This window comes from Globicephala melas, chromosome 11 (genome assembly GCF_963455315.2).
Source record: "Globicephala melas chromosome 11, mGloMel1.2, whole genome shotgun sequence".
Taxonomy (NCBI): domain Eukaryota; kingdom Metazoa; phylum Chordata; class Mammalia; order Artiodactyla; family Delphinidae; genus Globicephala; species Globicephala melas.
This window is the reverse complement of record NC_083324.2, coordinates 72,840,151-72,864,820: the sequence shown is the minus strand read 5'-3', so window position 1 is coordinate 72,864,820 and position 24,670 is coordinate 72,840,151. Positions and strand designations below refer to the sequence as shown.

At 35.5% G+C, this 24,670-nt stretch overlaps 1 protein-coding gene across 12 annotated transcripts in view; it reads left to right on the top strand.

Annotated features, from left to right (window-relative positions):
- The window catches only part of SUPT3H (SPT3 homolog, SAGA and STAGA complex component), a 448,516-nt gene that overhangs the window by 251,093 nt on the left and 172,753 nt on the right, over nt 1-24,670 (top strand). The window lies entirely within an intron of this gene.

Genomic DNA, 24,670 nt, shown 5'->3' with positions numbered 1-24,670 from the left:
ATCAATGTGTTAGTCCTGTTAGATGTTGCCAAATTTCCCTCCACAGGACCTGTACCATTTTACTCTCTTACCAGCAATGGCTGAGAGTTCCTATTTCTCTATCCTGGATAGTAAAGTCAAGCTTTTGAATTTTTGTTCATCTTGTAGGCAAGAAGTGGTATCTCAGTGCAATGTTAATTTGTTTTTCTCTGATTTCAAGTCAGGTTGAAATCAATGTTTAAAGGCTTTTTGTAGATCCATTTCTATGAACTGTCAGTATCTTTTGCCTCTTTTTCGAGTAGCTTCTTTTTTTTTCTTGGATTTTTACTAGTTCTCTACAAATTAGGTGTATTAGTTCTTCGTTCATATGTTGCAAGTATTTTTTCCGCAGTTTGTCATTTGTCTTGGTTTTTCTTACAGTGATTTTTGCGTGTAAAAGCTTTTTGTGTTTGTAGTCAAATGTACCATCTTTTCCTTTATTGCATCCACATTTTAAAATCACAGTTTGGAAGCATTTCTCCATACCAGATTGTAAAAGTTTACTCATATTTTCTTAAGGTATTGTATGACTTAAATTCTTTTTACATTCATTTCTGTGATCCATTTGGAGGTTATGCTTGTATATGATGTGAAATATTGATCCAATTTTTTTTTCCAAATGGCTGTCCTGTTGTCCCAACTTCATTTATCAAATGGAGTTTAATAATTTCTACCTTTACCGCAGTGATTTGAAATACCATTTAAAAATGTAACATACTGTATTTCCATATGTACTTGGAGCCATTTCGGGACTTTCTGTTTTGTTATGCTAGTCTTTCTGGCTGTTCATATGCTAATACCACACTTTCTTAGTTATAGAGACTTTATAGTATATTTTAATAATTTGGGTAGGGCTAGTCCTCCTTCATTGTTCTTCTCTTTCAAGTTTTTATTGTTATTTTTGCATGTTTATTTTTCTTCATGAGTTGTAGAATAAATTTGGCTCCAGATAAAAACACGTAGGTGTTTCTATAGGGATTTCCTTGACTTGATAAATTATGTTAGGTAAACTGACATCTTTATACTATTGACTCATCCTATCTATAAATAAGGAATGTTTTTTTCATATGTTCAAGTCTATAATAGTTTCTAGGAGTTTTAAAAATGTTTTTCTTCTGTAAGTTTTGCACATTTTTTTATGATGTTTCGTCCTAAAGTGGTTTCTTTTCACCGAAAAAAGGTGTTTTCTTCCATTATCTCTTTATAGTTATTGTTTGTACATCACAGAGCTATTGATTTTTCTATCTTAATGTTATATATCTGTGTTGCCTTGTTGAATCATTTTGTTGTTTGAATCCAATTTTTATTAGACTCTCTCAGTCAGATTTCACCCTCCCCCACCTCCTCTGAAACTGCTCTTATTGAGACAAGAGACCTCCATGCTGCTGAGGCTGGTGGTGATTCTCAGTCCTTATCTCACTTATCAGTCATATTTGATACAGTTATACATTCTCTTCTCTGTGAAACAGTTTTTAAATTTGCTTCTGGGGCACTACACCCTTTTATTTTCCTTTGCCTCACTTTCCTCAGGCTCCTTTGCTGGCTGTTCTCAGTCTGGAGTTTCCCAGATATCGGTCTTAGCACTCTTTTGCTTTGTCTTTACTCTCCCTCCTGGCTATCCTTTTCTAGGATACTGCTTTAAATACCAGATATATGCTGATAAGTCCCAAATTTGTATCTCTAGCCCAGACCTCTTAACTGGTCTCCAGACTTGTATATCCAGTTTACAGTAGGCTTTACAACTAGTCTCTCTGCTTCTCATGTGTCCTCCCTAGAGTTTAATCTCAACAGAGCAGACAGGATGATCTTTTTTAGATGTACATCAGATAGTGTCACTCTTCTGCTCAAAACCCTCCACTGTTTTCTCATCTCACTCAGTATAAAAACCAGAATCTCACAGTCACCTGTGAGGCCCTACAAGGTCTAGTTTCCCGCCACATTTCCTCATCCTTTAAGACTTTTACTCTGCATTCCTGCCTCGTGGGCCTCCTTACTGTTCCTTGCCTTTGGGCCTTTGTATTTGCTTTGCCTAGAACATTCTTTCCCTAGGTACCTGCCTGTCTTGTTCCCTCACTTCCTACAAATCACCTTCTCAGTGAATTCTTCCGACTACTCTGTTGACAGCAACAGTATCCATCTTCCTTCCCAGTGGCGCTTCTTACGATCACCTGTCATACTGCTGTCTTTTCCTTATTTATTTACCTCTTTTTCCTTACTAGAATATAAGTTCTAAGGTGAGAAAATGATTTTAGACTGTTTTCTTTTCTCTTCCCACTGTTGTATCTTCGGCTCCTTAAATATTCCTGGCACGTAACCAGTGACTGATAAATATTTGGGTTCTTACTGCAGAGTATCAAGACTGCTTTCCTGTGGCTCATAAACCTTTAGAGAAGGCAGTGCTCTCAGTGATGACAGCCTTATAGACTAAGAATATAACCATCTAGACAGGCTGCTTTAAGTGACACACTGGTTTGGTTTTATTTTGTTAAGATACTGACATTAGGAATATCTGATAAAATTCATTTATTAAGTCCTATTTTTCCAGAATGACTGGTGGTTCCACTGCTAAAAAAGAAAGAAATTTAAAAAGCTAAATATGACCTACGTTTATGTGTACATATTCTATACAGATATCGATGTTCACACATATTAGAAGTTCAGTGCCTTATTAATTACAACTGTATAACTACTTCCCATAAACAAGGTAGTTTGGGGTTATGACAGTATTTTAGAAGAATTTAAAGGTCTTTAATACTTTGGTGTTTTTGGCTTAAGAGGACAGTGTGTTCCCCCAAGGGGGTGGGGAATTGAGTTCCTGAATTACTGAGGAGGAAGCAGTTGCGTTTCTTATAACAGTGGTTCTCAAAGTGTGGTCCCCACAGACCGCTGACGGGCTCCTTGGGGTCTCTGGGTGGTCTCCCAGCTGGTTTCCTCTAAGGTTTATAATATGACAGTGTCTGTAGTCTGGTTTATGGCCTGGATTAGTAATTTACTTACTGACATTTCTAAAGTATTTTCTCAGATGCCATTCTTCCCATGAGTAATGATGAGGTTTCTTTTCAGTAGCAAGTGAGTATAGATGGGGTTGGTGGTCCACTCATTCTTTTTGCGTCTCATGAAATAATCCACAGGGTGAAATTGAGAACGGCTACCTTAGAGATAGCAAACTGTTTATATGATTATTAAAGCTTTGAGAAGTCTTCACTGGCAATTTGAAACACTAAAATAATTTTTTTATAAGTGAAATGCCAGTTTGCATGATTTAAAATGACTCTTCATCTGGCTAGAGGGTGGTGGCTCTATTTTCATACTGGAAGAAATCGTGTCTAAGAATCTAAGATCATACTTTCAGTTGGCAGCATAGGGTCACCTGGCCTGAAACCCAGCAGGCCTAGATTTATTCCTGATTCCATCACCTAGTAACTATGAGACCTTAATCAAGTTATTTTCCATCTCTGAAATTACTCATAAAATGTTGAAGTATTTATTATGCCACATTGAAATTCCTAGAATAGTGCCTGACACATTCATTCATTCAACAAAAATATTTTGAATGTGTATTCTAATGCTAGATGCTGGATAAGATGTGATTCCTGACCTCAAGGAATTTTGCAGATAAGTGGTACAGATAGAAATGGAAATCTACCCTTCTGGTTCAGAGCCATCATTTATTCAGCAGTGCTCCAGGCATTCTGAGAACAGAGGATTAGGAGGGGTTTCCTAGAGGACATGAAGTCTGAGCTGAGTTTTGAAGATTGAGTAGAAGTCAGCTAGACACAATTGGAAAGGTTATTCAAGCCTGCTGGAACAAGAGATTCAAAGGCATAGCAGCAGGACTTATGTGGAGAGCTTCTGGCCGGGTAGCAGTGAACAGTGGCTGGGGAGAGGGGTAGGCGATGAAGATAGAGATTGGATTTAGACAGGGGCTTCAGAAATCAATAACTAGATACTACACTGCCACTACTATTTTAGTATTATCATTTCAGATGGCTAGATGAACGAGAGGGAACTGTCGCAGCTCTACTTGAATGAAATCATTTAGCTCACTTTGTTGCAAGTACAAGTAGAGGAAAAAATGTCTTTTCCTTGACTCACATACCTGAAATCGTTAGATTCTCTTCCTAAGTTACATATTTCTCAGTTTCTCATTTTTTAGAAAGGCAATGTATGAGTGGTTCCTGAAAGCCCTTCCACCTTGGAAGGCTGGCTTGTTTGTAACTTCAGTACATTTCGTAGTCAGTTTTCTTCAGTGAGTAAAAGCTGAATTTCCATGACCAGCGTGTCCCAACAGTTACAAATTGGAAATTAGTGAAAGCTAAATTAATGTGATTTTATCAAATAATAGTTATGCAGAGCTATAATCCGGTCATATTTATTTATGAATTTCTGTATGTTTATTTTCAGCTTCTGAGATGTACGTATGGGCTCCCACGATGGGATTGGTTCCCTGAAGGCAGGCTGGGGCTTTATGCTTTGCAGTTTTCCACTCTTTTTTATTCTTAACTCTAAATAGCATGTAACATAGTGCTCTGCAAGGAGAATAAAGCAAATGTTCAGAATTCTGTCAGAAAGTCTTTTTTAACTTAACGTGTAAGTCTGATTATTGCTCCCTGTGGGAATTTTGCCTAAGGAGGAGAGGGGCTTTTTAAAAAGAACTGACAACATTAAAATACTTATTTCTACTTGTGTGTGTGTGTGTGTGTGTGTGTGTGTGTGTGCTTATGTGTATGGGTGGTGTTGTTTATCTTATTTTCATGGATGGAGAATAAAAGGCAATTAAATGGGGATTCATTGAGTTAAGGATTTTGAATTCTTTTTGTAGTCAGTCTTGGTTTTTTGTTTGTTTGTTTTTTAGATATGTCTCCCAGAACAGAATGCATTTTACGTGATAGTCCAAATAACCAAGGAGATAGAAAAGATCCTTTTTACATATGTAGGTCAGATACTACACTGTTTTAAATATTTAGAAAAGGAAGATAATGCCATTTTGTAAAGTCCTTTTTAGGACAAAATGTTAAGAAAGGGATACTTCTTTAATAAAAATAATTACATGTAGATAACTTAGTACTAGTAGTTTCTTAAGCACTAAGGTAGTTTTCCCTAATACCTTACCTGGTGTGCCCTCCCTGTTCTAGGCAGATAGTAAGCAGTCTTAAACCATGTTCTAGGCATTTTGCAAACATTTACCACTATAAGGGGGAATTAGACTAAATGGATTCTTAAGTAAGTTTGACTTTTTAAACATCTTTTAATAATGAAATTTAATTCTGTACCATAATGTAATGTATTCTGTACTTACTATCGAATACAGTTGACACTTCTGGAAGATGTGCTGCATGTTTCTTAATCTTTAGCTTTTTTTACCTTATTGCATAGGTCTCTGGAGTATCTTTGTACCCTTATAGGAGAAGCCCCTAATCATCTTCTAATAACCTAAGGAGAAGTAATTATTATTATCTCACATTTCAAATGAGGAAACTGAGGCCCAGAAAGACAAAGTCACTGATTCCTAAGAATATGCAAATACCTTTGTAATGTCCTATTGGCACAAGACAGTTTTACCTGGTTTCAGGACTTGTGACTAGTAGCGAGGAGGAGATGTTTAGACTTCTTTTTTTATCAATCAATGCAGGATAAGAATAAGGGCACATTCTCTCTTTTCATTTTGTGTTCCTTGAAATTTCTGTTTCATAAGCAATTTTCTGATTTGGAAAGTTTGCCATTTACAGTTTATTAATTTTGACGGTTTATAAAGAAATGCATCTGAGTTAAACTTGAACTTACAGACTTGTAAATTAATGAAATATTGCAAATCTATGAAAACCTTATGTTATTGATTATATTGGTCTTTGTAAACTAAGGAAGTAGATATCCAGAAATCTGAGTTTAGCTTTACACATCTATCTCCTTGAAGGCAGAGACCATGGCTATTTTTCTCAATATGGTAACCTAGCTTCTAGCACAGTGTGTAGTGTATAGTCGGCACTCAATAAATACTTGTTGAATAAATGAATGAATGAAGACAAATGGAAAGCCAAAGCTTGCTTTAGTCTTGCTTCTATAACACATGACACAAAACTGCCACCTGTTCTCAGTTGAGATTTCTTGGCTAAAATCAATACTAACTCACTTTTGAAACGGAAGAAATAAATGACACATCAAGATCTTGACATCCAACTTTTTGACCACACATACAAAGGAGGAAAAATCTCTCAAGAGAGAGGAGATTGGGACTTCCCTGGAGGTCCAGTGGTTAAGTCTTCGCCTTCCAATGCAGGGCGTGCAAGCTCGATCCCTGGTCGGGGAGCTAAGATCCCACATGCCTCGCGGCCAAAAAACCAAAACATAAAACAGAGGCAATATTGTAACAAATTCAGTAAAGACTTAAAAAATGGTCCACATCAAAAAAAATTTTAAAATCTTTAAAGAAAAAAAAGAGAGGGGGGATAATTAATTTAAATGTAACAAACCCAAAGCTATTGGCTCATTGGGGGGTTGTATTCTGGATTCCTTATCACTGGCAATATATTTAATCAATTATGCATCTTAACGTTGTGGTGATTCTCTGTCATTCAGCAGAATTATTGATAATCAGTATCAGGAGAATATAGTAGAAATACAATATTTAGTGTGTTGCTCAAGAGTACAAATTTCTATTTGAAAAAGGTTTTTGTTTCTGTTTTCGGTGCTATAGTCTGTGTAAGAGTAAAAGCATTCAGAGGAAATAGGACTTGGCAAGTATACACTTTTCAAATAAAGTTCAATAGTTCTGAATGCTATTTTAATAAAATAGTTTATAAGATCATATCAAAACTTCTGAACAGCTAATATAACTAATCATGTGTTTTTCCGACTATTCTGTATCTGCATGTACATACATGGATTACATATTTAAACTCTTACGTTTGTGTTGGGTTTTGAGTGCTTTTTTAAAATTTTGTTTTACTTTACAGAATAGCATTGTTTTTCTAACACAATAGATTTTTATATTTTCCCCATGATACTTTAGACCGGAGGCCAGCAAACTATGGCCAGTGGGCCAAATCTGACCCTTTGCCTATTTTTGTAAATAGAGTTTTACTGGAACACAGCCATGCTCATTCATTTATATATTGTGCATGGCTAGATGTGTGCTACAGTGGCAGAGTTGAGTAGATGTGACAGAGAGTATGGCCTGCAAAGCTGAAAATATTTACTCTTTGGCCCTTTACACAAAGAGCTTGCTGGCCTCTGCTGCAGATCATATGAAGGCTGTGACCGCGTCTGATCTGTCCGTCACTGCTCATCTGCTTAGTGCCCTGCTAGAGTCTGGCCAACTCCAGAATCCTCTTGCAGGTTAAAAAAACTGAAAGCCTTTATTCTTATTTCCATAACCATTGTCCTGAACTTGGTACATCTTGTAAATTTTATCCAAGCATGGCAAAGATAAATCCTACTTGTCTAATAAAATTTTCTTAGCTGTGTTATGTCAGAGTTTTTTTGTTTGTTTGTTTTTTAAGTAAACTGATGGAAACATTTCAGAGCAAAACCTAAATTCTTTAATACTACAGAAATACACATAAATCAATCCTAACAAGCAGTTTTTTATTTCTTCCTTCAGTTTTGACATTGCTATTTTATGGTTGATTTTTGTTGAAAGCCTTTCACACCTTAGGAAAGTAGATTTGAAATGTTTAGGCAATGCCTATCCACATACTAAAACACTTTTCTTCCCAGAGGAAGTATAGTAATTTATTCTTTTAGGGGTGTTGTGACTTAAATGCATCTTTTTCTTCCTGTTTCTTGATCCAATGTAATTAAATAATAGATTTTATTTCATAACGTTTCAGAAGGAATAAAGGGGAAATTATGTTCAGCAGACTTGTTTATTTTTTTCTGTGCCCTTCTAAAGTTTAAATGGGATCCTTTCTCTCTGCACTAAAGGGAAGTAAAATAGCCCTTTCAAATCAGTGTTCTTGGAAAATGAATGTTAATTAAAATACACTTTAAGAACAGAAACGTAATTTTTTTCTGAAATATCTAATGGTTAAATCTAAGTTAAATGCTACACTGAAAATAATGCTAAGATTTTTAATAACATTTAAAAATCAGTGCCATAATATATACACAGTGAGGTGTAATTTCACTAGTTGCCAACTTAATCCTTATCAAGTAAGTCTTAGTTTTTATACCAAGAGAAGCAGGTACTTAAAGCTTCTAAAAATCATGCCTTCTTTTCAAATTGTATTTTTTATCTAATATGCTATATTCACTTATTTATGTTATATATGTATATTATAACATAATATACTTAGGTTATGTATGTATAAATATACAGAGACATCAACACATATAAGGTTTTCCCCCATTGTTATTTTTTTTTATAAAAATGGGACAATATTATATACACTTTTCTGCATCTTGTTTTTCTTGCTAAAAAATTCTTCATAGCAATTCCTTTCAGTCAACTAGTGAAACTCTATTTCATTGTTTTTTGATGACTGCAGGATGTACCATGACATAGGGACACTATAATTTATTTACCTTTCCTCTGTTGATAAGCATTCTTTTTTCATCATTAGTTTATTTGATTAATCTTAATATATAGTCAGATTCTTTTCCTCATATTCCTGTTAGCAATAGAAGTTGTAACTCCTTTTCATTTTTGCCTGAATACTGACTGGAAGAAATAGCTCATTTTACTTGAATTTGCAATCTGATTACTGGTAACTCTGAGCGTCTTTGTATTGGTTGACATTTGGATTTGATACTCTTTAAATTGCCTGTTCCTATTCTTTGTCCATTTATCTATTGGATTATTTTCTTATAAATTTCTAAAAACTTTTATTACATATATTACATGTCTTTAATTTACATTGCAATTTTTTTTCAAATATTCCATGAAAGTGTTTTAAATTTTTATATAATCAATTGTGTTTATATTTTCCTTTTTGAACTTCCAGCTTTCAGTAAGGATGTCTTTCTAAAACTTAGATTGCATACGTTGTGTCCTAGGCCATCTTGTAAGATTTTATTGTTTTGTTTCTTGCTGTGTAACAAACTACCTCAAAACATGGTGGGATTAAAATCAGAATTTATTTTATTGTTTCTCATGGTTCAATGACTTGCCTTGACTGGGTGTTCCACTCGTCTTGCTTGTGGTCTCTCACATGGTTGTGCTCTGGTGGCACCTGGAGCTAAGCCATCTGGAGTCTTGGCCAGTATTCTTAGGAAGGCTGGACCTCTCTGCTTCACTGTGTAGACTCACAGCCTTTCCTCTCCATCTCATCTGGTCTCTTTATATGGTCTGTCAAAAGAGTCTTACATGGTATCACCAAACTCCCAAAAGTTTGAAAGTAGAAGCTTCCGCAGCTACCTGCTTACCTAGGCAGGTAAGTCCTGGAGCATCGCTTCCTCTACACTCTGTCCATTAGTACGCATTGCAGGCAGCCCAGATTCAGTGCTGGAGAGAAGTACATGAGGGCATGTGGGCATGAGGGACTTCTTTGGAGACCAGCCACCACGATATCTACATTTTCTATGTGAGTTTCTAGCCACGCCTACAAATGTCTTCCATACTTTTGGATTGTATATATAGTTCCTTAGATAATCTTTCATGATTTTTATCATTTTGTCTTTTACATTTTAAGTTTTTCTTTTTTTTTAAGGTAGTAATTAAAACTGCCCAAGCAGCAAAATTTATTGGTATTGCACTACTAAGAGTAAATTTAACATGATAATGTTTTTACAGAAAGCCAGTATTTGAACAATCAACCGTAAAAATGTTTTAAAATACAAAGGAAACCTTCCATCATTCAAACCATATTTAAGGTAAAAGGTTTCTCATTTCTCAACTGGTGTTACTTACATCAGAAGCTTTCAAAAAGAGCATAGCTGTTAAGACACAGGACTTTGTTCATTTTCTCAGTGGAGAGTACAGATGGCATTTCTAGTCGACTTTGGAAGTGCAGTAATCCTGCAAACATTTGAACTCCTGGTTCATAGACATGAGTCACTGGAAATCCTTTACTTATGATAGACACACTCAATATAAGTGAAAATCAATGTAAGTAAAATCCTTATCCTTTCATTAACACAGAGGGGAAAAGAGAAAGCTATTCAGTCAGAATGTAATAAACCCTGAAACACAAAAAGTAATACCACTCTAAAGGTTATCAATTCATTTAACTGTAAGGTGCACCAACAAGGTTGGTTTTGGGGTTCCTTTTCTGCTTTTCCTAAATGTTTGACAATCAAAACAAGCACCAAAAACTTCATTACTACCATAGACAGAATCACTCCAATGGTTTACTTACACAGTCTTTCTCTAAACATTAAAATGCCCTAGAAGGTAAAGTAATAAAACGCTGCTATAATTAAGGTAAAAATTAAATGTTAAATCATTTTACATGAGACAAAAATTATTACTGAATAAAGTTTTCAAACCTATTTAGTTATCACATTTACTCTAAAGTTCAGTTTTCTCAAGTGGAATATCATGTTTAGCAAAACCATTTCATTAATTTTTTTCTGCCAGATTTTGTAGGTCCCAAATTACTTGTTTAACATGACTCAGCATAAGTATCTTCACCTTTTTCAGACTAAAACCTACTCCCAAGAAAACTGTTTTAAGACTACGTATCTTCCATGAACATTACCTAGTCTCCACAGCATCAAAGACACTTCAAATCTTGTTTTGGAAATAGGCGGGAAATATAAAGAAATCAATTCTTATTCCCTTTCCCATCCAAACTAAACTGTATGCCCTTATTTTGATGGTCACTTAAGCCAGTTAATATATGAACCATAATTCCATTTGATTAGATTAATCATTTTATTCTGAAATAAGACTTTTAAATTTTCATTAAACAGGTAAAATTAGAAATCTGAGTTGTATGAATCAATAGTTAGCAAAGACAAATTTTTTATAAAGTATTAAGCTAATAAGCAAACGTCAAAAACAATTAGAAAAAATATGTATATTGTGTGTATATATATACACAAATATATGTATATGCAAAATAGTTCATGGTTTTATTTTCCTTCCCTATTTATTACTGAAGAAAAACAGTTTATAATATTTATAAAATGGAAGTCAGGTTAGCTGTCTCCTGTCCTAACTTTGGGATGAAATTAGCAAAAAAGTAAAATTAAAGAATCAGTTCTTTGGACTCTCACATTTGAAATTAAAAGGTACTTGTACAAGATCCAAACACAAACCTAAAACGACCACTAGAGACAGCAGTGCCCTGGGACAGTAGTGAAATGTACAAAGAAACTCTGCCATATGTCTTTTGTGCTTTTCTATCAGTGCATGTCCTGTGTGTTAAGACCTGAAGAGTACTGCTACTCTTTTGTTCCAAAAGTATTCAATATTAACACATCTAGCTAATCAAACTGCTGAGGAATAGTTACTACCTTTCTCAATTTCATTCACAGTTGAGAACCTTTGCTTCCATTTCCTGCCATTTTAAGTTTTTAATTCATCTGAAATTTATGTTTTGTATTGAAAAAGATAAAATCATTTTTCTCTTCAGATAGTTAGCTGTTTTTCAAACCATTGATGAAAAATTCTGTTTTCTCACTGAAATAAACTGTCTTAAATCCTCATCTATTTCTTGTTCTGTTCTACTTTCACACATAACCTCTTCCTTTTTATTCCTTTGCCTTTCCTTTTCTCCCTCCATCTATCACCCCTCTTTCACTGCAGCCACTTCAACTCCAAGTGGGAGGCGTTCTCCTCCAAATAAACTGTGTGATCCAGCGATAGAAATTGTAATTACAGATTACAATTATAAGTTTTTTAGTCATTGTTTACATTGTTTTGACTCTCAGATCACCTGACTTCTTAGCTGAGTTGTGTAGTATACCATATTTGCATTTTCTTACTTGTAATTTTTGTTTTAGTTTCCTTGAAACAATCATCTTAACTTCTTTTTAGTTTTATATTTATCTACCAGTAATTCCTACCCAGATCTCCTCAAGTGTGTATCTCCTTTCAGTATAAATAAAAAAGATGTGTGTCCCATAATTCCATCTTTGTTAAGGAACACCTTTCCCAGCTCTCTCCAGTCTGGAGAGGTTGCTCTTTCGGCTCCTTATACATCTGCCAGCCTGGGTAGATCTACTTTCACATCATGGGAACGTCCTTCATTCTCTGTGGGATCACTTACGTCTTACATTACTTCCTACAAGACAGTAAATCAAGGAAAATTCTTCTTGTTTCTTGGTTTATTCCCGTGTTTTGTTGGAACACATTGTCCGTTAGCTTCCTAAGAAAGAGTCCACGGAAGGTGAATGTTTATATAGTTTGCGTGTCTTAAATTACTTTATTCTACCTTCACAGATTTTCGACGGTTTGCCTATGTGTGAAAACTTATAGGTTAGAAATTATTTTATCTCAGGATTTTGAAGGCATTTCTCCATTACTTTCTGGTGTTAAAAGTTGTTGTAATGACACATTCTTATTTAACCTTTACATGTAACCTCGTTTTTTCCTTTCTTCTGTAAGTTTTTAGTATCTACTCTTTGTCCTCAGAATTCTGAAATTTCATAATGATACATCTAGAATGTTTTACATGACATGCACCACTCCCCCTTGGCCGCTTCTCTGATTTTAACCCTGACTGTTCTCCTCTCCACAGCTAGACTAGCCTCCTTTCTCTTCCTCCAGCATGATCATGCATGGTCTTGTCTCAGAGCCTCTGTGCTTCTGGTTCCCCCTGCATGGAATGTTCTCCCACATATCCATGTGGCTCACCCCCTTATTTCTGCTCAAATGTTACACTAATAATGAGTCCTTCTCTGATCACCATGATAAAATAACAACCCACAGCCACCCCTCCAGTACACCTTATCCTACTCACTCTTTTTATTTTGGCGAAGGAATTATTATGACATCTTAATTTATTTATTATTTGTCTCCTGACCACTAAAATTTAAGCTCCATGACAGTGTGGACTTTGTCTATTTTGTTCAATGTTGTATTGCTTAGAATCGTGCCTGGTTCTCAGTAGAAATTTGTGAATGAATAAGTGAATGTGACTTGGTGTGCCCTTTTACATCCATTGTGTTGAGCAATTAGTAGATTCAGTTTGGAATCTTATGTTCTTCAGTTCTGGGAAGTTCTCTTGAATTATTTCTTCACCTCCTTTTTCTCTTCCAGACTTCTGTTTCAGGATGGTAGACCTGGATTAATCCTCTAATTTTTCATTTCTTGTCTTAGTTAATTACTTATACTATATACTAGGTTAAGCGTGTTGGAGAAGTAAAAATGCAAAATGAGTTTTCTACTTACGATTATTTTTTAATCTATAGTAATTACTTATATTTATTTAACAACTGGCATTATCACAGAAGTAAATCATTTGGGGTGGTTTTTCGTTTCTAATTCATAGCTATGACTGTGGCAATACATATGTAAAAAAATTATTTAAACAAATACATGTCGTAAATATTGATAGGGGCAGGGAAAGCTATAAGTATATAACACCTGAATCCAATTAGTTGGTGAAAATTCCCCTTCCAACCTTCACCCTTACCTATAAGGGGGCAGAGAGAAGAGCTTCTAGTCAGGTTCTGTGCTAGTAGTTTTCACATTAACTCCTACATACATCCTTTTGGGAAGAAAATGACTAAGGTACAGTAGGAATGAATATTTCTTGAGAATTTGATATGAGAAATGGTACCAGCCACTTTGCATATATAATTTAATATGGTCCTTACACAATCCTGAAATACAAATGTCATCACATCCATATTAAAAATGGGAAATTGCAGGTAAGACACATTAATGACTGAGCACGAGGTCACACAGTCAGTATCAGATCTGAAGCATCAACTGGTAACTTTGAGTTTAAAGTTTTTTATTTTATTGAAGTGTAGTTGACATACAATATTATATTATTAGTTTTAGGTATACAACATAGTAATTTGATATTTTTATAGATTATGTGCCATACAAAGTTATTATAAAATATTGACTCTATTCCCTGTGCTGTACATTACATTCTTGTAACTTTGAATTTTATATCTAGTAGTTTGTATCACTTAATCCCCTTCACCTATTTTGCCCCTTCCCCCAACACTCTCCCCTCTGGTAACCACTAGTTTGACCTCTGTATTTGTGAGTCTGTTTCTGTTTCGTTATAATTGTCTTAATAGCATGTTAAGACTTCTAAAATAATTGCTATGTGTCTAAGAGTAGACCTGTATGGGCCATATGAAGAATTCTTTTTCTACTCCAAAAAACAAAACACACACAAAAATATTTACAGAAACTTATCAGAGACTTTAAAAACTCCATTAAATCTATATTGAACTGCTAATTCTAAGTCCTGGAAAGTGCTACATGTTGACTGGTCGAGTTACTGAATTTTATGTATTTAAATATTATTTTATATAAGGATACTATTAAGTATAGTTTACATGAGGAAAATGGAAAAGTTAGCTGTCTACTAGCTGTGGGATACAGTGGAAACAGAGAGATATTGTCTGACAGACTTGGTCTAATTCCATCTTAGTCATTTTAATGCTCTGAGCTGCTGATTCCTTATCTATAACAAATCTACAAAATACTAATATCGCTTAACCTGTAAGATTTTTGTGAAGATTAGAAAAACTAACAATTTTTAAAATATGTAAAAAATGTCAGACATCTTGTAGTATATTCAATAAATGCTAGTTTATGTTCTTGTTACTCTTAGTATTGGTGCTATCCTTTCTAAAATTAAGTATTGAAATCTGTAATTACAATTTCTATCGCTGGATCACATAGTTTATTTGGAGGAGAACACCTCCCACCCATTTCTATATTTAAATTGTCTGAACAGAAATATTTTTGGAATGGGATGAAAAGCATTCTGCTTTAGGTATTTGGGGGAAAAGTGGCCCTAGTAAGGTGATCCTTGATAAATCTGAAGGCTCACGTGATAGTGGATATCTCATGTTTGTCCCTCCAGACCCGCTATTCACCCTTCCTCCTTTTCTGTAACCTGGGAGGCTCATCTCTTTTAATCTGCTTGCCCTCTCACTTCTGGTTCAGTGTGGCCAGTGGGAGACGCCAGCAGGAGACCTGAGAGTGGTATGAATGTAAGGCCAAGGTTGCTTGTGTCCCTGTCAGGTGACTTTTCCAGCTTCTAGGTTCATAGGACAACTGCCTTTCCCTTAACTCTCTAAGCCTAATTTAACAGTGGTTTCCTGTTGTTGTTAGATCCAGGAGGATACCACACTATCCCTGGAATTTCCCAAAACCCTGCTCTCATCTTTGTAAATAGTTTCTGTTTCAGCTCTTCCTCCAGCTACCTGGTTTAACTATGCTTTTTCCTTCCAAGCCCCTGACTGATAAACATCAAATAACTATCAACAATCCCATGTGGGTCATCCCCAAAGATGCCCCAGACACACATACATACATTAGCTGAGACTCAGCCAGATAAATTCTAAAGATTGAGGTTTTCTCTAAATCCTGATTAGAGACTAGGAGGCACAATTTGATTTGCCTTTAGGCTGGAGATTGATCGTGGCTGATATTTTAACTGAACTAACTCCAATGGAGTCAGGATATTTTTTTTAGACATTTTAGAGAATTTGTAGCAATGTCTTGGGACTCTTCAGATTAATAACCTTAATGTAGTGTGTGGCTTCCTTGTGGAACATTTGCAAAGGTGTTAGCTGATTGTACTCTTCAACACAGTGTACAAGTTATGGTACTTATTTCCTAATTCTTTGATTTTCAGCATTAACTTGTTTAAGTTATTTTAAATAAAATTTTTGTAATATGTGCTATTATTTATTATGCATCTGTACTAAAAAATAAGCACAGTCTATAAAATCTATGAGATTAGGAGCCATGTTTTGATATTTTTTCTTGTTGTTTGCTTGCTTGCTTTGCTTCTGACCGGTTCCAAGCCCAGTGGTTGGCCTATACTAGGTGCTCAATAAATACGTATTGAACAAACCAAGGGCCAGTGTTCAATTAAAAGTGATAGATTTTTAACCTCCATGCTTACTTATTTCATTTTCACCTCACCTACAAGACTACAGTTTGAAAGGCTCCCCTTCCGTGGCTTCTCTTTTTGTAATATCGCTGTCCTGCAAATCCACAGAAGGAAATAAAAGACTAATATTTGTGGGGCAGAGAATTATGTTTTAGGCATTATCTTTTCTGTGTTCATTTTTTCTTCCTCACTTGTTCTTTTTAACATCCCTGTTAAAGGATGTTAAAAGTTAACTGTTATTTTTCCTGGATTTGTTTGTTTGTTTGTTTTGGTTAGCACAGTCTCAGTTATGTTTAGTTATTGGCCACATTCACACAGAGCTCATACTAGGATCAGCAGTCCTCAGCCTTCTTCCTCTAGTCCCTGTGCCAATTTCCACGCACCAGTCATGCCGCTTCTTGTTTTACGTGGCTTTTGCCAAATGGCTTAACTACCGTTTCACTTTTCTCTAACACGTTTTAATGGAGAGTTTGCATTCTGGAAGGGAAGCCTTTATCTCGTAAAAAGATCTTTACAAAATACGGTGATAATAGTAAGCTGACTGAAGTCATACAAGGTCCCCGGGAAGCACAATGGAAAGGGAATGATTAGGCCTGTGCTTTAGTTAGAGGAGATCTCAGAGGCTGTGGCACCTACCTTGCATTTTTTTTTTTTTAACATCTTTATTGGAGTATAATTGCTTTACTGTGGTGTGTTAGTTTCTGCTTTATAACAAAGTGAATCAGCTATACATATACACATATCCCCATATCTCCTCCTTCTTGCGTCTCCCTCCCTCCCACCCTCCCTATCCTACCCCTCTAGGTGGTCACAAAGCACCGAGCTGATCACCCTGTGCTATGCGGCTGCTTCCCACTAGCTATCTGTTTTACGTTTGGTAGTGTATATATGCCCATGCCACTCTCTCACTTCGTCCCAGCTTACCCTTCCCCCTCCCTGTGTCCTCAAGTCCATTCTCTACATCTGTGTCTTTATTCCTGCCCCTAGATTCTTCATAACCATTTTTTTTTTTAGGTTCCATATATATATGTTAGCATACGGTATTTGTTTTTCTCTTTCTGACTTACTTCACTCTGTATGACAGACTCTAGGTCCATCCACCTCACTACAAATAACTCAATTTTGTTTCTTTTATGGCTGAGTAATATTCCATTGGATATACGTGCCACATCTTCTTTATCCATTCATCTTTCAGTGGACACTTAGGTCGCTCCCATGTCCTGGCTATTGTAAATAGAGCTGCAATGAACATTGTGGTACCTGACTCTTTTTGAATTATGGTTTTCTCAGGGTATATGCCCAGTAGTGGGACTGCTGGGTCGTATCTACCTTGCATTTTTGAAGGACGTAGGGTTCCATCTTCTCTATGCTGTCTGCTTTCTTAGGATGTACTGTATGAATATTGTTGGAAAGTTGTACCTTTTTATGTCTGATGTGAATGAATCTTTTAAGAATATCCTGGTTTGGGTTTTAATAGCAAACCTAAAATTTTCTCTGCCTACCAAATTATCGGTAAATTTTTTTTCTTTTCTTATGTCGACTGCTATCCACCTTATTCATCCCCACACAGTATCTTATGCTGGCAGAGTGCTTGGTAGCTCCTCAAGTGCCTGCCCCACATCATTTCATCTCATCTTCACAGTGACCTATGAGTGTAACAAGATCTGTACTATATCACCTTCTTGAGCCCATTTTAATAAATAACCTTTTTAATTCTTGAGTGGAATATGGGGCTGACGTCTGAGCCTCGGAAACCTGATTCTCGTTTAGTTTTACATATACTACAGGAAATTTGATAAATACTGTGTACAACATTGATTGGTTTGCCTGTGTAAGCAGTGTTTGGATACAAAATTTGAATAAGGGCTACTTTCTCTGACAGACTAAGGGGGAAGTATATACAAATTACCTCTGCTCATCATATGATAAAAGCATAGGGCACAGTGGAAATGGATAGAGATCAGTCTCTTCTATGCATTAGTAACCGCATTGCTTTAATCCCACTTTGCAACTCTCTTTGGCTTTCAAATGTATCTGGAACTATTGGATAGGATACTGGAATAGTTAACTGTATCACCTGTGCCACACTCATACAGATAGTTGGATTGGTTGCCATTTCCACTGGTATAACTAAGAGGATTTTCCTTTGAAAATTGACTCCCATCTGCCTCTCACCAAGTTGTACTATTTCTCCTTGCATTCTTCTTTTTTATTTCTTCTCTCATTGATGCAAGTGCTTAATTATGGATCCAGAAGTAAAGTACACCTAGGTTTAAATGCTAGAATCAGAAAGGGAAAGCCAAAAGGCTTTTCATTGTTCACATCTGTTCAGTTCCCACTTGAAGAACTTGAGGATCAGAAAGATCAGCTATTCTGTTCAAAAGTATAGTTTCAAAAATATATGTACACTAACACATGCATTGTATTTCATGGTGAGTTGATTCCACAAGAGAATTTTTTAGAGAAACTATTAGTTCTCTATCAAAAGAAGTCCATATAGTTTTCCCCGTTAAATTTAGGTAGAGTTACTTTCTTAAAACTTGTAAGAAAGTGGTTCTAGTGATATATACACATGTGTATATGAGTGTGTATATACATACAAATAATATATGTATGTATATATGTGTGTGTGTGTATATATATACACACACACACACACACACACACACACATATAACTTATCCACACAAATTATTTACATTCTAAATTTGTTTATGGTAAAATCATAAGTGATAGTCCAATAGTAGCCTAGAAGTTATCAACTTTTTTATGATGAACCTGAAATTTAATTTCTCATTTCTAAATAAATATAGATAGCCTTTATTCAGGGCTTACTATATGCCACATGATATAATCTCCCTTAAACATCAAACTGTAGGCATTTTTAAAAACTTTATGAGAGGAAAGAAGTTAAGATGGTTTTGGAAAATTTTTTAAAGTAATGATTTTTTAAAGCTTCTTTATTAAACTACTTATGAAATCAATTTGTATAGTGCCTTACATGGAGATAATCTGTTGAGTTAGTTAGATCTTAAAATGGAGGCGATAATCTAAATTCTCTGGAACTCTCTTCAGCATACACAGTACTGACAGAGAAAACCAAACTTTAACTGAGTTTCATAGCAGACCCTTGCCCTCCTTGTGCATGGATGAGGTTCTGAGACCCAGCATGGGTGCAGTTCTAAAATTCTGAAGTTGGCACTTTATCCATATCTTTTCTCAACAAAAAGACAAAATTATAAAATTGCTTTTGTCAAAGTAAGGGTGATAGTAACAGAGATAAAATTAGAAATCAGTTTTCCTCATGCCTCATGATTATTGTTTAACATTATTCTTTCCATTTGGTAATTTTTCCAGTCATTACATTGGTCTGTGTGTGGTCTGGTGTAATTCAGTGCTTTTAATACCCTGATCTAAACATGAAGATTTAGGACAAGACCTGTGTTTATTCCTAAACATTCTAGGGTGAAATGAAACCAGGTTATCATGTGAAAAATTAGGTAGCATTCTGAAGAAAAGGAATTAACTGAGTCTTATATTTGTTATTTTTTTGTCCTTTGGAGAAATAAGTAGTGGCTGCAGTTCTTTTGGTAGATGCCTTTTTAGAAGTGTGAACAGAAGGGAACATGGAAGGAGGCACAAAGATGCCAAGAAATAAGCAGAGAAAAAAAAGAGACATTATTAATTGTAGATAAAGAAAGTATACATTTTGTAGGCTACCAGAAATTATGCTTCTAAAATTTTAAGAAATGGAAATGAAATGTACATACTTGTACACGTAAACTATTGTTTTTCAGTTATTGACTAATGGAAAGATAGCTGTATATAACATGAACAAATTGAAGATCTGCTACCATCTTTGTACAATTTTAATTGTATTTTAGTTTAAATAGTTAAGTAGCAGTTCAGTTTTAATAGTTAAATAGTAAATAAATTTTAAATAGTATTAACTGTAGTTAGTTAATAGCATAGTATTTATAGTATAGTATAGTATTTAAGGTATAGTATAGTATAATATTTAAATTATAGTCTAGTTTATTATTTTAATTTCAGCCTTAAAAAATTTTCAAAATATCCTTTTGCTTTCAAAACTTGATGTGTTTAGACTTGAAAATTGCTTATGAATAACTTACATGCAAAATAGTTTAAAAGAAAACTTTCAAATGGTTGTTGTTCTCCCACTTCCACATTTAAATAAGAATAACCAAAGAATTAGTTTCTTCTCAGGGGTGCTGTTCTCATTGGACATTTTTTAAGCATTGAAGGCTTATATTGATTGTGTCTTGGTCATTCTTTAAAATGCATATATAAATAAATATGAATTATTTGAGTCATGAGATACTGATAATTATAGCCTTATCATATTTTTAAAAACTTGACTAACTGTGTTTGACTTACGATTCTAAAAAGAAGAGTTAAAATGAAATTCTAAAAAGTTAGGCACATCTTTTATCAATTTATATACTTGTTTATGTTTCAAATGTCTAAGACAGTGGAAGACTAGTCACCAAAAAGAATAAGGAGATCATATGATAGGAAAAGACTAAGTCAAATATCTTACATTTATAGTATTCTGAATGTTGACTGTATTTAGTTACAAATCCCTTTCCTTTCAAACATTTGCTGAGTTCTCAATCCTTAAGCTGTGTCTGCAAGAAGCAACTGACTTGAATGTTTTGATCCAAACCTTTTTTTTGGCAACCATTTATTTGCCAGCAATGAAAATGTTTTGAAAGGCAAATAAATGTTTTTGTGGGTAGATTTTCTATGCAATGTAAAACTTCATTAAGCCTTACATACCTTCCTGTATTCCGAATAAGAAATTAATCTTGGAGAGAAAGATGAATGGCTTGATGTTAAGCATTTATTAATTAGTACCAGTTTTGTGTACCTGAACATCTCTCACAGGTTTGTTGTGAGGGTTAAATGAGATGATGTATAGGAGGCAGGAAGCACAGGATAGTACATTCAGTAAATGTCAGCACACAAAAAGGAGCAACAGCTTCTGTTTAAACATAGGTGATTCACTGCTTATCTCCAAACCTTCTCAAAACCCTACTAAATGACAGCAAAATAATTTTTAAAAGCATAAATCTATGAAGATCAAGAAAATGGGAGATTAAATAGCAGATGAGACATATCAAATAATTATGGAAGTTTAAAAGTGGGTAGAAACGCTTAAAGGTTTAACAGATTTGAGAAAAATGAAACCTTGGAACCTAGAAAAAAATCAGCATTCAGGATACCTCTGAAGAAACAGGAGCACTGGTAGAAAGTAAAGGAGCAGTTTTACTCCAGTGCCCTATCACAACCACAAAGGCAGTCAACTACCTCTTTGCCATTCTGACAAAACAATGTAGGTTTACCTCTGGAGAGGTTGAATAGAAAGAACTCCGGTATTAGAGATCGCAGGCACAAAAGACCACTGGCATTTGATTAATAGATATTCTGAAAAAAATCCAGAAAACAGAAGGAAGGAAATTTTCAGAGTAATCCCAGAAAATTTCCCAGACTTGCTGGACAAGAATATATAGGTTACAGTGTCCGTGTGAGTACCAGGAAAATATATGAAGAAAGAGCCTCACCAACGCATAGCACTGTGAAATTTTAAAGTTTCAGGTATAAAGGGAACAGTAGTAAAAGTTTCTCATGGGGAGGCGGGGTGGGCAGTGGGAGGGAAGTCACCTAAAGGCTTAGGAATCAAAAAAAAAAAAAAAGACACCTGTCTTCTCAACAGCAACATTTTAAGCTAGAAGACAATGGAGCAATGTCTTTAAATTTCTGAAGGAAAATTATTTCTAATCTCAAATCCTATATCTAGGTAGATTATAAATTGAATATAAGCGTGGCATAAATGAATTTTCAGACATACAGGATCTTTAAAACTTTATTATCCATGCACCCTTTCTCAGGAACCTATCAGAGGTATTTTTCAGGCTGCAGCCCACCACTGGAGGAAGGAGATAGATAACTGCAGTTTGAATTCATTTTACTTATCTGCCTGTTTAAAAAAATTGATCAATATTCTTCAGAGGAGCATAGCAGAATCCAGAGTCCTTACAATGTATCATTTATAATATCTCAGATAAAATCACAGATTATCCTTAAAATATGAAGTAACAGGGAAGCATGACTCAGCCAAGAGAAAAGACAAAATGGTGATTGACTCTAAGATGACCCAGGTACTGAAATAGCAGACAGGGACTTTATAAAGCAAATATTATAGCTACGCTCGAAAACAAAATGAGAAACATCCAGGGAATGTGCTCTACCAAAATAAAGGAAGTAAATTAAGAACAAAATGGGATCAAGAAGACAAAAATGAAAATGTAATTGTTGATGAGAGTCTGGCAGACTCCAGATGAGTCTCTGGGGAAAAACAAAAACAATGAAATTGAAAGAAATCCTTACATGTTTCAAATCTTTTAAATAATGTAGATGAAATAGTGTTAGATTCACAATAAATAAAGCAAAAAAGAAAAGGAAATTCTGAACTACAAAAAATTTTTTTTAATTTATAAATAGAAATTTGATCATGGTGGCCAAGCTGTAACAGTGTTTATGCAGTCATAATAATGTAAACACTAGATACTAATTTAACAAAAAAATTCATTTTTAAAATAATATCAAGAGGGGAGGAAGGAAATGGTAAATATGAGACATCTGTGAACACTAAATCTTCATCTTTCGTAGTAAAAAGTCAATGGATAGTATTTAAAGCTGAAAAATAAAATAGCCTTGTAAGCGTATTTCAAATGTGGAGGTAAATAACAGAAGAACAAGTTAGAAAAGTTGAAAGTATTTTCCTTCGGAAGTAGAATTACAGATTGGAAAGAAGTATGGCTAGGTATTTCTGTCTGTCGTTATAAAACTTAGAGTATTGTTTGACTTTTTAATGTTATATACATTTTAACTTAGATAATAATTTTTTTTTTGCGGTACGCGGGCCTCTCACGGTTGTGGCGGAGCACAGGCTCCAGATGCGCAGGCTCAGCGGCCATGGCTCACGGGCCCAGCCGCTCCGCGGCATGTGGGATCTTCCCGGACTGGGGCACGAACCCATTCCCCTGCATCAGCAGGCGGACTCTCAACCACTGCGCCACCAGGGAAGCCCTCTTTTTATTAAATAAATTTATTTATTTATGGCTGCATTGGGTCTTCGTTGCTGTGCGCGGGTTCTCACTGTGGTGGCTTCTGTTGTTGCGGAGCACGGGCTCTAGGCGCGTGGGCTTCAGTAGCTGTGGCTTGAAGGCTCTAGGGCACAGGTTCAGTAGTTGTGGCACACGGGCTTAGTTGCTCCACGGCATGTGGGATCTTCCTGGACCAGGGATCGAACCTGTGTCTCCTGCACTGGCAGGCGGATTCTTAACCACTGCGCCACCAGGGAAGTTCTTAACTTAGATAATAATTTTAAAATTAGAATTAAATGTTTATAATGCACATAACACAGTTCCTATACTGCCTAAGAATAAATTAGGTACTTAATAAATTATTACTACTAAGACTTTTTATTAACTCTCCTTCTAGTCATTAAAATCATTGCTTATCCATTTCAAATGGAAAAGAATACATAAGGCTACAAATCTAGGGAAGTTATTTGAAGTATCTGAAGTTATGTAGTTACTTAGTGGCCAGAACTGGAGTCCAGATTTCCTATCTCTTAATTCTTTCAGTCACAACATGGAGGATTCAGAGAGGGTCTTTGAGGTTATCCGTGGCTGACAAATATGGTTGCAAGCAGAGCTGTTCTTTCCTAGCCTAACCTCATATCTGGCCTGATAACCAGTGTGTGATAGACAAATGGATAGAAAGACAAATAAATCTTAGGCCAAGTGATAACCTACCCTAAGATTTTGCCTCTTCATCACATAGCTTTTAACAATTCCTATATGTACTATGTATTCATTTACTATTTATTCTCAGAAAGGAAGGATCCAGAGATTTAGCCAGAATCCAAAGCAAAGAGGTGCAATAGAGGTGTGGTTAAAATGAAACACCTTCAGGATGCTAATGATTGGGAAATCATTGAATTGATTTTGCTGTACTTTTGAAACCTTTCAGAACTTTAGAGAACTCTTTCTGCTGAATTTACATGGGCCCCAGCCAATTTGCAGGGGTTATTGACTTCATCTAGCTCAATTTATTTATATTATAGATGGGAAAACTGAAAACAGTCAAGGGGAAGTGGATTGCCAACATTTACCAAACATTTATAAACTGCCTGTTGGGGGAATGGTGGTCCTGGACCTAGAGATATTATTCAGACGGAAGTTGGGAGGCAAGAGCGTTAGGTATCTAACTGGTTGAGGCAGATAAAGACCCATAGGATACGCGCGCGCGCGCGCGCGTGCGTGCGTGTGTGTGTGTGTGTGTGTGTACAGATAGATAGATTTATTATAAGGAACTGGCTCGCATGGCTTTGAATGCTGAGAATCCCGAGTTCTGTAGTTGGCAAGCCAGAGACTCAGGAGAGACAGAAGGTAGTTCGAGCCCAGATCCAAAAACCTGAAAACTAAGAGACGGTTTAGTCCAAGTCAAAAGGCTGGAAAGGTCTATGTCCCAGTTCAAGGCAGTCAGGCAGAAGGACTTCCCTCTTATTCAGCCTTTTTGTTCCATTCACCTCTTCAGTTGATTGGTTGAGGCCCACTAACACTAGCAGGGGCTGGCGGTGGGGA